The 16,740-nt window shown below is 37.6% G+C and overlaps 1 protein-coding gene and 1 long non-coding RNA gene across 6 annotated transcripts in view; one reads left to right on the forward strand and one right to left on the reverse strand.

Moving 5' to 3' along the window:
• LOC126049084 (uncharacterized) overlaps window positions 1-12,623 on the forward strand; it is a 241,950-nt gene extending 229,327 nt beyond the window's left edge. For both annotated transcript variants that reach the window (XR_007509086.1, XR_007509087.1), the window contains one exon: window positions 10,260-12,623. This is a non-coding gene — a long non-coding RNA (uncharacterized LOC126049084). The remainder of the gene's footprint in view (window positions 1-10,259) is intronic.
• The window catches only part of NRIP1 (nuclear receptor interacting protein 1), an 895,475-nt gene that overhangs the window by 754,320 nt on the left and 124,415 nt on the right, over window positions 1-16,740 (reverse strand). The window lies entirely within an intron of this gene.

The raw sequence follows: 16,740 nt of genomic DNA on the forward strand, positions 1-16,740 counted from the left end.
CTAAATACCCTGAAGTTTGCCCCAGAGTGATGTAGTAATTACCTGGTTATGAGTTGTGCCTGTTAATTTTTGCAGATGATTTATCTGGTTTATCCGGCTTTTAAAGACATGATATTTTCCTTCTTTTTTATTTTTTAATTTTTTAATGCTCCTATTTTCACAACAGAGCACAGATAGCATATTTAACAGTGCATTCCTATAATTATGAGTGAACAGGGAAGTGCAGGCAAGAGTAGACAACAAGAAGCAAAAGCTGAAGGTGAGGTAGCTACTCAGTTAATCTGCGAGGAGGAGATAACGGGCAATAACACAAAGCCAGCACAGAGATGTGGCCAGAGTGGCAAGCAGAAAGGATACTTTTATCGGCATTGTTTCAAACCAGCTATAACAGTAAGTATTAAAAAAAGAAAAGAAGCAATTACAGTAGCAAACCCTAATTGAATTTTGAAATACCTTTTAATAATGTGCAGTAAAGGAACGACATCATTACCTAAGCAACTGGGGCATGTTCTGGATGTGTCCCGCTTACCTGCTTGAAGAGAAACACACATCTAATGACAAATTTTGGTTTATTTTGTAATTGAGAGCACATGGTTATGAAATTGCAATAAGACCTAGCATAGGGACTTTCTATGTTGTAAGTATTTTTGTTAGCGGGGCCTGGGCTAAGCATGAAACCCCTCCATTGCAAATGTATTTGAGCATCTGTTTTGTCTGAAAAGTAATCAAAGATACAGATTATATAAGCCTTCAATATTCATTGTTATTTACCTCTGAAAGATTCAGCTGGTTTGCTCTGTGATTGCTTTTCTAAAGGAAATGATGCATTGTAATCAATTTACTGTGTGCAGTTTTAAATGTCAGGGACATTTTTGTTACTTAACTAGCCGACTCATGCAGTAAGGTACGATGCAGACTTTTTGACGTAAGGCTATTCTAAAGATTAACTTCTAAGACATTTCATGTTCAGCATCTCTAAGTACAGTATATGCTTTCTTATTGTTTGCTTTTTTTTAATTTAAAGTCGAGCGGCATATCAGGCAACAGCTAAGACGCATTAATTGAGGTATATTTTTGATACTTTATTTCATTCCATCGCTATTTTCGTGGTGATTCTTTTAAATGTGATAAGTACACAAACTATTGACTGTGATCATTTTTGAGTATTAACACTGTTTGAAAGTTCTTGAGAAATAGTAAATGTTTCTTTATTATCAAAATACATATTTAAGTGTATAATTCAATTAAAATGTCATAATCATAAAATGTTCAAAGAAGCAAACTGCTCTATGTGCTAATTTGAAAGGAAGAACTCTTTAAATGGAACTCCATGTAGCTTTTGTAGATACTTAGGCCTCTCTTCACTGTTGGTTGAGTTTATTTAAAGAGCTTTTCTAGTCACCTTTGAACCCAAATGATTTCTCCAGATGTACAGAAGTGAACAATGTAAAAATCTTGCTGCTTCAGCAGAACAGGATCCAGCTGGCAGGGAACTGGATCTGCAAGTCATTGGTTACAGCTGTGTTTCGATTTATGTGATGGTTGAAAAAATAAATTACTGGATTAAATGGCTAGAAAGAGGACTCTTTGTTTAGCCCTTGTGTGGGGACTGAAAGTGTTTATGGTGCTGTTTTCTACAGAGCCTTTGCAAAGTAAGCCGGACAAATAGACTTATTCAAAACTTCTCTGAAATGTTGCACATTCAGCTTTATTTCTTTACAGAAGAAACTCTATGGTTTTGTGTAACGCTGTCAGCCAGCAACTGTTTTTAAGGTCTCTTGGCCTTTGAGATTGGCGGTAGCATTTTAGCGATGTCTTTTAGGCATTGCAGTTTGTCACTGGAAGGCAGTTTCCTTTAGTTGAAGGTTTTAAAATGCATTTCTTGGCATGCACACAAATATATGTAGGGACTCTGTCAAACTCATAACTTTTTAATAGGTTTAGTATTTCAGCTTTGTATACCACTTACCTTTTGCTCTACATAATAATGCTGATCTAATTGTAAATTGGGTGCACAATAATTTACAGAGCAGGCACAATGAAATCAGAAACTAATGCCAAGTGTTAGGATTATCGTATATCTTATTTTAACGTTCGAATGACAGTGATTATGTCTTATTACCTGATATCCTGATTCTGCAAAGATTTTCATGCTTAATTTTACTGAACAATTCCACTGTCTTTGCTAGGGCTGCATGGTGCATAGAGCTCATCACAGCTTGGTTAGCTATTTTGCTAAAAAATGTGTTAATTTTTAAAAAATTCTGTATAAGATTATGGTCCTGTGAAATCCCTGCCTTTTCTACTAAAGGTAGCTTGGGTTGAAGGAGTTGAGACGTAACTTCTTGCAGTGAAGTCCCGACTCCACTGAAGTCACTGGGAATTTTGCCACTGAATTCTCTTAGGCTATAATTTCACCTTTAGAACCAGATTTTAATGCTTTTACTTATAACAAATATCACAAGACCCACAAGTGATTTCTCTTAAGCAGTGCAACTACTTGTGAAGTGATAGGCTACCAAATGTGAACAAAAGATTTGATATTAGCCCAACAGTAGTTTTAAAGGCTTCTTGCAGATGCTACGGAAAGAGAAATAATAGCATATAAATTTCAGTCACAACAGACAGTGAGCATATAGTGCATTTTTTAAAGCTTTAGCTGGCTTTCAGCATAATAGTTTGCAAAGCCAGGAGCTTTTCAGCACTTATATATGTTTATTCAGCAATATTTCCTAGCAATTATTTTAGGCTGACCATTTAGTTTCATTTCACAGTCATAAAGCAGTCAGTAGCTGTAGCTGGTTATCAGTTACATTCTATTAATTAAACCATTTCTAAAATAGTGTATAAACATGGAAAATTATGGTTGTGATTAGATCATAATTGTTGTCCTATCAAGATCTAATTGCTTTTCTAAATAATTTTCAAAGGATCGCCTTTATAAAATCCTACAAAATGCTGACCAAGGAGAGCTAAATGCCAGGACAGGAGTTCTTTTCCAAGACAAAAATGAAATCAAAGAAGTTGGCCAAGTTCCATCATAAGCCACCCTCAGAAATACCAAAGAGAGGCTTAAAATATTTTAAATAGAATATTTCCCGTCCCCCTTTTTTTATTGTTGTCCCTGAGCAGCATTATTACATTAAGAGCCATGCGACAGAAAGTCGTGGTGATGCAGAATAAATAACCATAATGTATCAAAAGCAGACAAAGGTGTGATTGATCTGTCTGGAATTGGCAGGCTGTTTCGCTGTGTCAGGCTGTTTCTTTGATCAATGAAGGTATAGCCTCTGACCCTTAAAAAAAATCAATGAGATTGATTGAAAGGAGAGAGAGAACTATGAGAATGCAGGGTAGCTTTAACCTTCACAGCCTAGAAAATTTAAAATATTCTGGTTTTGCAGGCATTGAACCTGCTATTTTTTATTTTCTTATTAAAATGCTTTGCTTTTCCCCAGCCTACTTTTGAGACCTCTTAGAACAAGGCTGTAGAAATGGTGTGTCCAAATGTTTCTCACAAATGCTTCTCTTCAAATCACATTGTTAAGAAAATAGGAGGGTTTTTTCTATAGCAGAATTCCGTACATTCTGGTACTGTTTGCATTATGTACAGAATGCCTTTAATTTCCTTTTATAAACTCTGATTCTTATTTGACATATACATATCCAAGAATTGGTGCTCAGAGACACTATCCATCTGAAGAAAGTTACTTGAATTGCCCTATTTGCAGGATCAGGCCCACTGATGATTGAAACAATAGTGTGAAACCAGCATGGAGGGGTGCCCTCTGGGAATAAACAACATATTTTGGCAATCTTGTTCCATGTAATCTTGTGTTTTTATCCATTTTATAGATATCTCTATATACATGTATACCTAATTAGAAGGAAAAGAGTAAAAATGTCATACTGGAAAATTTATGAAGCTGGATTTTTAAAATAGTGCTTGGCACTTTTAATCTTTCTTACTGAACAGACTGCAAATGCAAAGTTGACTGTTTAGTCAAAAACAGTTTTATGAACAGTTGGAGTTTCATTTTGGTATCAGGCCCTTTCTTCACATTGTGCTGATGCTGTATTAAGCAGTAACACAATGCAATTAGTGAAGTAGGTATAAAAAGTGTTCCTAAATAAAAAAGTTAGTTCATTCATTATTTCATGCTTTTGAAACTCAAGAAAACATAGGTCAAAAAAGAATAAATATCACAGTGGTTAGTTTTCACAAATAATTACTTTTTAAATTGAAAATGTCAGTGAAATCAAGGTCTATTGAATAGTATTCATATACTTTCAAAGTAATTCAGAGTGCAATAATTTCTGCTGTCATATGTCTGTGTTTTAATAAAGGGCAGGTAAATTCACAAGTCAGCAAGGAGATGGTATAATAGCATTTCTCGAATAAGACAGAGCTTGCATAGGGAGAGAAGGCTATTGCTGTTTCTCTGTGTTTTTATTTCTGTGATTTCCTTTCTGTAATAGAATGTGTAGGCTATGTATATTCTTTAATACTTCATGAGATCAGGAGGGAATTTCAGCTAAGTTACAAAAGGCACTGTGACTAAGAAATAAGGCAAAGTCTGGGTGTGACATTTCTAAACAAGAAATTAAGATAGATTTTTGTGATAGCTCTGGGACTAGATAGCTGTGGGATTTTTCTGAAGTCTTCATCCCCTTACTGTTTGTCAGTGAGGTGAGAAGGTATCATAAACAATCGTACAAAACCGTGGCATATGCTTAGGCACAGGTCACTCTAACAGTCTCATTCTTCTACATCATTTAAATGCTACATTAAAAGAAGCTAAACAGTTTATTTTGATGGGTATCCCCTTCATGTGCACTGTGATGAAGAAACTTCTGGTCCTAGAAAAAGAAGGGGAATGAGGGCATTACTTCCCAGTTGGAGCACACCGAGAATATGAACTGCAAAATCAGAATAACCTTTGATATTAGTGCATTTCTCCCTTCATGTTAGACACATTCTGATTTTGCTTCAATAGTATCTAATTCCTGACATTGCATTCTCTTAACATTATTTGTTATTCCAGAGAATCCTTATCGTTCACACGAAGTTTGTATTAATATTTCACATCACTTTACTCTTGCTGTCTAAGAAACAAAAGGCTCATCCCATCTTTGAATGGGTTTTGATATCCATGTCCAGCCTCACCTCTCCTCCCTCTCTGTCCATAAAGTAATAATCCAGGAAACGCCTTTTTTCTTTTTTTTTTTTTTTTTTTTCTTTTTGGGTGGTTTCAGCAATGGCTGCTACTCTCATTCTCCTTCATATACTCAAACTGCATCTTTCCAGTGCGGATGTGAATGCTGTCCCCTTGTGGATGATGCTTACAGTGAGAACTGCTGCCTGCAAAACGGAGCAGGAGGACCCTTCAGCCGGTTTAAGGTGGTGTCTGGTGCACTGCATTCATTTAGCATTGCTAAAGGACAGAATTAAGGTTCTTTTTGTATCTCATCCCACTGTCAGCTAAATCCGTCCCAGAAAAGGTGCAAAGCTGAGGTCATTTTTTTCCATCTGGGAGGGGTCAGTTACTGCAACAAAGTCATTCCTAGCTGAGGTATAAGCCTGTTAAAGAGCACCTGTTTTAGTAGCTGAATCATTTTCTAGACTAATTTTTAACATTTCTACTGGTGAAAACAGTTGGGTCATTAAATCCAGCAATCGATCTCCAATTATAACTTGGCTTGGATAGCACGGAGCCCAGTCCTGGCCCCGGCAGGTACCCTCCCCGCAGACAGACCCCCAGCCTCAGCCTCGGCCTCTGCCATGAAACACCTATTTGCTGCCCTGTCCCATACCCACTCCTAGCACCTCCAGGAGTGCAAATTCCTCCCCAAAATATCACTGCCATGGCACGGGGGCTAATTCTGCTATTTGATATTCACAGCACTGCGTGGAATAAGGCTGCGCATTCTGTCTCTCCAGCTGAAAAGCAGATCTATGGTTAAAAAAGGTGTGGTTCTCTTGGAAACAGAGGCAGTGTGTACAGACAGTGATGTAACTGTAAATGTAATGGGGTATTCTTTCACTATTATTATTTGAATCTATCAGCAGCATAAATCAAATTTAAGAGACAAAAATTCTGGATACCTGCTACCTCGATTCTTTCTTTCCTTCTGAGAAACTAAGAGAAGGATGTGTGACAATTGCTTGAGCATTTTTATGATTTTTTTTTCAGTCTGCACAGGAATAAAAAGTTAAATGGATGACATTTAATCTTCATACAGCAAATAATAATTATAGGCAAGATTTTAAAGTGGTTCTGCTCATATTCAAACCCGATGGTTCTTTTCTTCTTCCCTCGCATGAGGATTTACTGTACCATGGATGCAAAAATGTAAATGACTGAGCAATTCTGTGAAATTCAGACATGCATACAAAAATGTCTTTCCAACTTTTTCACACTTGCCCTCAAACTGAAAATGGATTTTCCTAGTGGTTGATTAACCAGAAATGAGTTGTTCCTAACTAGGCTGAGGGGAGAAGAGTTCTGTAATATTGGATTAGTGAATGGAGTGAACAGCTTCAGTTTAATTCAACTAGTCTTCTATTTTTAATCTCCAAGGAAACAGCTGAGTTGAATGTTAATTAAACAGCAGTCTTTGATCCACCCAGCCACTCCCAGAGGCATAATAATAATATATATGAGCGCACATGCAGCAAATATATAATAGGTACATTTAAAGGAGTGCATCTAACCTTGCCATATTCACATTTAAAACTTTTCTTGCTGACCCATTCTTATATTATTTAAATAGGGAAAGGGGAAAAGAGGGGAAAATGCCAAGTTAAACTTTGATGATCTGAAAGGTAAGGCAGCAGAGCAAGTGTGAGTTCCTATTTTGAGGATGTATAAGGGTTAATGATTAGAAGAGTGGAATCAGGAAAGACCTTAAGCCCAGATCTATGACAGTGGTAATTGAGCTGATTGATTACGACATCTCGTTTCAGACGACTATTGATTTAATCTAGTCTGCAGTCCCATTGGCCCCAGAGGTGCTCCCGAGTGAGGCTCAGCACTTGAACCTGGGTACACTTCCCTGCTCATCGTCTGGATATAAATTTCCAGAATCTGCAGCCATTTATAATTTTCACTCATCTTCACGCTTTTATTCAAAAGCTTCTAATTTCGGCGGGCTAATGTTTTTAACCACTGAGAGGGCAGATGCAGGGAAAATGAAATGGCACAGACTGAAAAGGGTGGTTTGTTTTTTTTTTTTAAAAAAAGGCGAGGCAGAGAGCTGGGGCTATGTGGCTAGTATTTGCATCTGTTGTTTCTGATTCGCAGAGCTAGCAAAGGCTGCTTTTGGAGGCAGTCCACAAAGCTGGGCTATCAGTAGGCAGTTTGCTGTACGCGCACGCTCAATTATTAAAATAGTAGACTTTTTTTTCTGTCTGATAGCCATAGCGAGGTCATGACATTAATTTATCCAGAGTATTGTGGGTAACTATACAGAAAAAAAAAAAAGCATAAAGGGCACAGATGCTGGAGCAGCAAAAAATGGATGGGTCTGAGCAAAAGGAGATTAAGAGTCGATGACCAATCTAATGTACGTATAGCAGTAAGAAGCCGGCATCCGTCACAGACTATTGATGGCAATAAGTATTTTAAGCCACGCTGTGCATGTGTTATTTATTTTTTTTTAATACCTCAGTAAATGCTAAGCTGAATGCTGTAATCCTGTATATTTTCAGTTTCCCAAATCTGATTTCGGTCTTGTTTTTGTTGTCTCATGCTTGGCGTTCTCCGCTCGCTTTCTGTCTCTGTCTGTGGGTGTGTGTCTGTCTCCGTCTCTCCCTTTCTCCAAGATTACAAACTTAACTGTTTCCTAATTGTCTACTTTCCTCCATCCTTTTCCTAAGAAATTAATTACCATCACGACAACCGGTCATAAGCGCATATTAATGGAGCTTAGGGTGTGTACCCCGGCATTTTGGCTTCCTTTCCTTACTTTGGGGCTGCATGGTGTTTTCTTTTGGACCTTTCCTGCAAGTGGATGCCCTTCACATTTGCTGCTGCCGTAAGGTTGCCAAATGGCTACCTGAGCCAGGACTGCAGTGTAGCACTGCATCCTGGGACCTGCCTGCCCGGCTACGCTGAGAGTTTCTACGGCACTAGGCAGCTTTGAGAATTGGCTGGTGAATTGCATATCACCTGTCCCCCCCTCTGGTAAATAATTTTTATACTGTGAATCACAGTGGTGTAGTATCGTCTGGAAAAATAAGTCCCAAATACTGTTGGCGTAAAAAGGGAAAAGCTGAAAGATTGTCAACACCGTAAGTCATTAAAGTCCCTTGCCTTAAGAACAAAGGAACAAGGTAAAAATGCACACAATAATTATGCTCTGTGGATTTTCATAGCCTGTCAGACAACTTGTGCCTGTGTTTCAGTTAACAGCCTTTGTGCTTTGTTTTGTGTTGTGTATTTTATATACGCATCTTGAGTTTCTGTGTGTGTGTGTGTGTGCGCGCGTTCGATGTACATGTATGTGCGCAGACTGCTCTACCAACACAGAGCAAATACCATACAGATAAATACACAAGTGTAGCTCAAACAGGCATTTTCAGTACTCGGTGTGGTGGTGCGGGTGTATTGCCATTGTTCTCTCGCAGTGCTCCCTCTGATGCAACCAGCTTCTATCTTTTATTTTATTTTAATTGACAAGTCTAAAATAAATTAAAAAAAAGAGGGGAAAAAAATTACTTAGTCCAGTTAAATACGATTGAAGTCCAGAAACTCACGATTTCAGCATAGTGAATGGTGATTCAGACCCTGGCAGTGTTTTGGCTATGAGACAATTCCTACTTATAAAGAGCACAATGAGTGTGTGGGGGGGGAAAGATAGCATTAATTTTGAGGAAGATTAATATTAGTCTTTTTAATGTGCATTATTTTCTGAAGAAATGAATCCTTGTAGTTTTTGAGAGCTAGCGTGTCCTTCCCACTGGTATTTATTCGAGCAAAGGGAAAAATGAAGAAGGCGTAGAATAAACTCCTAAGACTGTTCAAGAATTACTGGCATTATTTCTCTCTACATCACGTGTGAGCCTGGGTTGCCTGCTATTCCTGAGGCAGAGGATCGAGGATGAAAGTCTGTGTGTCAGAGCCTGTTTTCACAACTGCATTTGGAGATCTGTCTTATTGATTAGGAAAAAAAGGGGGTGGGAATAGGAGTGTGAGGTGAGGGGAGGACCGACTGACTACTGGCTTATTGCAGCTCAAGACATTTTCTTCCGGAAAGATGTCAAACAACTGAGACACAGCAACAGAGGAAGTAGAAAGGTGGAAAAATAAGAAGAGAGACCCTTTGGAAGAAATGAAGGCATTCCTTATGAGAGCCTTGAGGCTTTTTTTTCTTCTAACATCTGACCCACAAGGGCTAGAGTGACAGCGTCATGCAAATGCTGCAGTCCAGCAGGTCTGAGAGAGGGTGGATGCTAGAGAGTGAGTTAATGTTAATGATGAGTGCAGTGAAAATACCAGCCGATACCACCCCCTCCACACACAACTGCTCTGAGTCAGCATCCGCTGCTTTGCCTTGCCTTTTTGTGCGTGTGTGTGTGTATGTGCGCGCGCATGTGTATGTGTGTGTGTGTGTGCGTGCGTGTGCTAGTGACTGTGTGTGTGCATGGAAGGTAAAGCCAGTCAGTCAGTGAGAAGCAAAGGTACGTTTGAGAGCAACTAAAATCTGACTGATTTCCATCTTCAGAGCATCAGATGTATTCCCTAAAGAGGATGGGTCTATGCGATGGGGGTGGTATAATTATGTTAATGTCATATTTATAGAGGGGAGAGATTTTTCATTCTAATTATTGATTTGAAAGCTGTGGTCAAAATTGTTTGTTAAATCATGATCAGCTTTAAAAAAAGAAATTGAATGAAATCTAGGGACTGCTATACATATATATATATATCTCATAGATATATTTTGTTTCGTTTAACTATTTTGTGTCTGAGGCATAACTGATTGAATCGTGCACAGTGACAAAGAAATGGCTCTTATATAATGTTGCATTATATCATCAGCTGAAATAATATTTTAAATAATCCAAAATGTTCTGAAATCTGAAGTATCATTCTGGAGGGGAGGGTGAAGGGCAGGGGTGGGGGTGGGGGGCACTGGCAAATCTTTTCTTCAGCAGAGCTCTCTATACAGCTTTCTTGTAAATGGATGATTCACCTGTTTGACCAGCAGAGATTCTAATTCTTCCCCCCCTCTTCTCTTTTTTTTCCTTTTTAAAGCTGAACGGCTTCCAGAAGAGCACTGAGTTTTCTATGCCAGATTCTGCTCCAGTGGCTAGGACCTTTATGGCTGCTGTTTCTTTTGCTCTGGGCTCTGATGGAGGAAAAAAAAAAAAAAAAAAAAAGCCACTGTGGATCCTGTCCCTAAAGTAGAAATTTTCTTTTTCATTCTGCAAACAAGGCTAAAGATCGGAGGAGAATGAATGCGAAAGTAATTTGGGATTGTGGTCGTGCCATTAAAAGTGTTTGGCTTCAGAATGAAATTATTTGGGAAACCCGAGCATTTCTTCTTACTGTATCGACAGTATTTGAAAGTTATGTGTGCTTTGAGTAATCTGGTTCAAGTGACAACAGTCTCTGCATGTCAATGTTTTCTACAGCTAATGGAGCGAAAGCTAGTTTTGCCATTGGGAAGGAAGAAGCTTTTGCTAGCAGTCTGTAGAAGGATTAAATGTTGAACGTGGGGAAGAGGCAAAAAGTGAATACACACCCAAAGGTTATCCTTGCATTGCGAATGGCTTTAAAGTACTCTGTAACCCAGGGCCCACCTGAACAGTAGGACTAAAAGTATAATGGGGGAATATTTCAATTAGAAACCCCTTAACAAGCATTTAATCCTTCTTTCAGGCATTAAGGGAAGTAGAATAAAATTGTTACTGTACAAATCTGCTGGAAGCAGATTTTAACCCATTTTTAGATGCTTCCCTCTGATGCATTATAACATGGCTACTTGCAAGATGAGGCACTGAAGATTTTTTTTCCTGTCTTCTTTGATTTTTCTTTTCAAAAGTTAAGGACGATACTCTAAGAAAAGTCTGTTCAGTCAGCTGATAGATTGTTTGAATGTATGTATGCCTCTTGCCTGCTTATTTGATCTTTTCTGCCCCCTACTTGAAACTGTGGTTTGTTTATTTGGGGGGAAGGAGGGGTTCTTGATTTGGAGGGGGATGTTGGTTTGGGGGTTTGTTTTAGTTTGGGGGGGGGGGGGGGGGTTAACAATAGCAGTGAAAGTTTTACTGACCGCGATTATGACTACTAAGCAATTCAGTTTATTGGAAGACGAATTCTACTGGATCATATCGGACTTTTCCTAGTCCCTGAGACCCTAACTTGTGAGGTTTTTTAGCAACAATCACAAGTCAGGCTCTTGGGACCTAGGCGGAGGGGAACCAGCAGCTTTGGACTGTGATTGTTTCTCTGCAGAATTTAGAGAACCAAAGGAGCTTTCCTTGTCTGGAAGGGAAAAAGGAAAATATACCTAATTCAAATGTTAAGCAGCAGAACTGTTCCTAAACCAAAAAAACCCTATTATCCATTGTGCAACATTAGCATGTTACATATTTTTATGTTTAGAAAACTGGACTAGTTGCCATGTAACATTTAGAATTAAAATTTAACCTGAATGCCAGTTTACACCTCAAAAAAACAATAAAAAAAAAAAAAACCAAACCAAAAACCCCAACTCAAAACAGATACTAAAATATACAAAAGGCTTTCAACCATATTATTATTATTATTATTATTATAGACAATTTTGAAAGGTATTTACCACAAAGTATATTTTCAGCTGTATTCTCTATAGCATTAATTAACTTTTAAAACATAAAGCATAAACACTGATGTTTGAGGCCTAGAAAACATTCATTCTATTGTTGTTTGAATAATGATTTCGGTCTACAGGAAAACTGTTGCTTAGCTTTTCCTGTAACGTGGGACAAAGATTATTTTGCAGCTAGTTGCCATCATTTTTCTTTGTCTAGGTGACAACACAATATGGGATTTAAGATATTCTCTCATTTAATATACATTTTAATCTGATAGAGAATATTGGTGGAAAAAAATCATACTACAGCATTAAAACCACTTTGCACACCGAATCACATTTCTTCTACCTGTTCAGTTTAAACTGATCCAGCAATACTCTAAGCACCAGACTTGACTTCTAGCCTCTCCATCACTTTTTGCATTTTTTCTCCCTTTGACAAAAAACAGAGTGAGCTTTAGGTTGTCCCTCATGTATTAAGTACTTCACTGACTTTGCATAAGAGGATTCAGAAGCATGCAAATTATTCTGCACTGTTCATTAGTCTTGAAATTCTGATCTATAACACGTAATTTGATTTGTATTTCTTAATATTTTATAGGTGGGTTAGTTCTGAGTCATTTTTCACTGTTTCCTGGGTCTAACCCAAGATGCTGCAGGACCTTGTTGATACATCAGACTTCACTGAGACAAAGGCTTCACACAGATCAGGCATCTAAACTATTTGTTCATTTCAAGAGTGGTATTTTGGCTGTAGTATATTTTTTCCACTTGTATGGGAGGAATTGTGTTTTATTGTAAGCATCAACACTATTGTTAAAATAAATTGTTCTTATCTGTTAGTATAATACTTTTTCTTGTCTTGTTTTCTTAAGAGACAGAAACTATGTGCTGTACGTAGTTTTCAAGTTGCTCATGATAGAATTAGTCTTTAAATAGTCATAAAAATATTGCCTTAGCAATTACAATGATGGTACAGTTCCTGTAAATATGCAACTCTTCTCTTCATAAACTGTCAATCCCACATGCTAAGAACACTCAGAAGAGCTACTTGCAAATATTCAGACACAAAGGTAATTTTTTAACACAGATGTGTTATTCATCATATTGACTTCTGTTTAGGCAATATTAGAAAAATAGATCTGAATCTGTATAGAAAAGACAAACCTACCCAGCTAGGTGGTACACACTCATGAAGCACTTCGGTAGCAACCGACATGTGTTATGTACAATAGTTTTCAGTACTGAAAACAGTCTATTTAAGATACTGATCAGATGAACAGGTATTCTGTTCATTCAAGCTATATAATGAGATAAAAATATATTGTGTGTAGGTATATACATGTCAATATAGAATTTAAGTTATGCATAGTATTTCTCAAAATAAAAATCCTTACAGATTTAATCAGATATACAATGCACACACCTGTACATATTAAAGATTTTAATTGGATTTATTTTTGAATTTGCAAAATTTGCTTCAGTGTGGATAGTTGACATTCAGCACTCTGAATCCATTTCGCATTTAATACGGTACGTACAATGAAGGTGAAACTGTAGTGTGAAATGTCTGTCAGTCTGAAGATTTCAAGTATGCTCTGCTCTGCAGTGAGAGTAAGAAGAAAATGAATCATTAGAAACCCCTACCTGGCTTATTTGGTGCTACAGCAAAAGCCATAAATACGCAGTACTACCTCTGCATTACTGTTTGAATTGGGATAACTCCAGTGTCTCTTCTCTGCCCATTGTACTCACTGCTGCCCCTTGCCTTAGAGATGAAAAAGTTGGTACACTGCCTTCCTTTTTCCCACCTCCCTCTTCTTCCCCAGTTTCAACACAGCAAAACCAAACTCTGGCACCCACTTTGTTCCTTGTGGTGGGGCAGAGGCGGATGGAGGGGAGGGAGAATCCCAGTCTTCACTCGGGCAGAATTCCCAGCAAGATCAACAAGATGTTTCCCTGTCCTGGGACTACATGACAATGCCTACAGACACCATGCAGAAAGCAGTCTTATTTACACATTGATGGTATATGAAAGCTTCCTTTATTAGCACAAATAAATAGAAAGCATCATCTTCGGTATGCTATGCTTAGATATATGTACAGAATTTCAATATATTCTCATTTCTGTATGACTTTATGTTGTTTCAGTCCAAAATGCTTTTAAATGGTATTTAATATGTGATTTCAGAGTAATCAGCTTGTGCTACAACAAAAACAAAAAAACAAAACACAAGCTCTTGCAAAGGGGGAGGGGGAGGGGGGGGAGAGAGAGAGAGAGAGTGAAAATGATGTGTGGTGCATACAAAAAAGGAATGATATTAACAATTCGATGAATTCCTAGTTGGTAGACCAGACTGAGCCAGACGCATATATTAACGGCTGTCTGCTGCTGATGTGAGCCTGCTCAATGCGGTGGAAATGAAGGATCACCTAGTCTCTGACACCAGCTTATTTGTACGTTTTAATTTTAAAAAGGAAAATCACTGTTTTACATAAACATCTTAACCCCTGCATGATTTTCTTTCTTTTTTCCTCCTTCATATTGTTTGCTAATTTACTGTCAACTTAAAGTGCTGTTTAGCTACAGCCCAACAAAACATCAGTCAAAAAGCAGAGGGAAGTATTAGCTTCTCTTTTGTCTGCCATGTACAATTGGGTTATTATTATGATAATTGTCTATTTTAATTTTTATTCTTCATGGGAGATGCAACAATTTTCCAGAGCTCCACTTTTGAAGCATTTTAAGATTCAACAAGATACCATTTAATTTTAAACCTAAACCAGAAAAAAAATGCTTATAGCTCAAGCTGGGGTGATTTGATCAATTCTTTTCATTAACCTGAAAGTCTTTAGCACCTTAATATCGTATTACATATATGGGACAGGATTTCTTTTCAAACCATATAAACACTAGTATCCATTAATACAGTGCTGAAGACTGTTACATGAGTCAGGGGAATTCCAATCCAAGTTAATTACTGTTGGAATTAGAGGAAAGAATATTTTACTTGAAGTTGTATAACAAGAATCTACAATTATCACATTTCAGAGCATTGCTCTATTCATTTGATGAAAAATGTCAATGAAGTTTAACAGAAGATGTTATGCATTTCCATAGGTAATGAAAATCGGCACATTCACGATTAGCTAACACAACATTTTCAGTGTGTTAATATGCAGTGCAGCAAAAATTTCTGTAGGCAGTAAATGTAGCCATCATTTTGATTTGCCATATGATGATTATGCTCAATTCCTGACTGGGTACTTAATTTCACACTGAAAAGCAGTCATCTCCTCTTAGGAACTGGCTGTAGCCTACAAAAGAAAAAAAAAAAAAAAAAAAAAAAAAGAAAAAAGAAAAAAAGACTGACTGCTCCCTGAGGTCTATAGCTAGCTAGGTAGTCAGGTAGACACACATAAAAGAAAAAAAATCTGAGATCCTATAAAAATGCCAGTTGAAACTGTATCACTCAATTAAAAGTGGATTTATTTGTTGTGTTCATTTAAAATATTTTTGTCCAAACAATGTATCTGAGACATTCATCACTTTGTTAAATTTTTTTCATTGTTTGATGATTACAACAGGCATCTTCAGTTTCTTGGGTGCTGCATCATTCCATTCCTTGGCAACACTAGAGTTATTCTTACCTGGTGAGTTATATTCTGACCAGAATCTAGCTATATTCATTTGTGTGCAAAGCTATGTTTTACTTGCAGTGCCTGAGTAGCAACAAGTGGATGGACGATGGAAGCCTTAGAGAGTAAGTGAATGTAAGATTATTGAGATCAACACTGATAAAATTATTTCATCTTCATAAATATCTTTAACCTATTAAGTAGGATTAAAATTAATCACAGAATCATCTAGTCCATTATAGACTGAAGTTTATCTGGTAGGCTTTCAGGATTGCAATCTTTACTCCTGTTCCTACTTATTTAGGAGTTAAGGATTAGTCGTAATTGTACAATAAACTAGATACAGTAATGATAGTTTGAACAATATGAGTATCTTGCAGGGAAAAAGGCAGATCATATTCTGTACTTCTGTTTGTTAGCTGTTACAATGGGGCTGTGATTCTCTACAAGGAGCATATTCATTTATTTAAATGACCAAACAAATCAACAAGGTCGTGCCAAGTAGTTTAAGGCTGGTAATTTTGGTTTTGGTTTTGGGTGGTTTTCTTCCACCCCCACCTCCCCCAACTTCTTTTCTTGGATGTGTGCGTGTCATGCATGGGAAGGTATGAAGGAAAAACAGCTATTCAGCAAAGACACGTCCCACCCCTTTAATTAAGCTTTTCCTGGACTATGTAAAAACATTGGCCATGTGTAAATCCCATTTGTGTTCTTTTTTTATTTTAACAGATTCCTAAGTATTATATTAAGATACCTCAGTGATGAAATACATATGAAAATAGTTGCAGTACTAAGTCACTGGATAGTGAAAGGATTGGATGGCATTGGCACAGAGCCAACTGGAAGGTTTTTTTCATTTAATTCCTTTCACCTAGTAGGCTCCTTAAGAATTAGGCAGAACCCAGTATGTGGCTAAGTTATTGCTCTAGTGTTCATCACACAAAAAGCACAGTCTTAGCATTTGTAAATTTTCTTCAGGGAGGTTTCTAATCTAGACAGCATTTGCGTTTGCGGATTACACCACAGTCTGTTCCCCACCACCTCCCCCTCTACGATGTAGCCCTTTCAACTTCTTCAAAGAAGTGGAGGAAAAGTAGGTTCTTTTATTAATAGCAGAAAACAAACCGACTGCTGGACTTCCGTGGCAGAGCTCACATAATGTGGCAGGGTGGGAACTGTAACAAAGAATGCTTGAATGCACTAAACGTATAGCGAAACCCCATTTACATTCACTGATGGGGCTTAAAGTACAATAAGTGAGAAGTTTAAAGTAGAAATAAGCAGGAACATGAAAAGACT

The sequence above is a fragment of the Accipiter gentilis genome, chromosome 21 (assembly GCF_929443795.1).
Source record: "Accipiter gentilis chromosome 21, bAccGen1.1, whole genome shotgun sequence".
Classification (NCBI taxonomy): Eukaryota; Metazoa; Chordata; class Aves; order Accipitriformes; family Accipitridae; genus Astur; species Astur gentilis.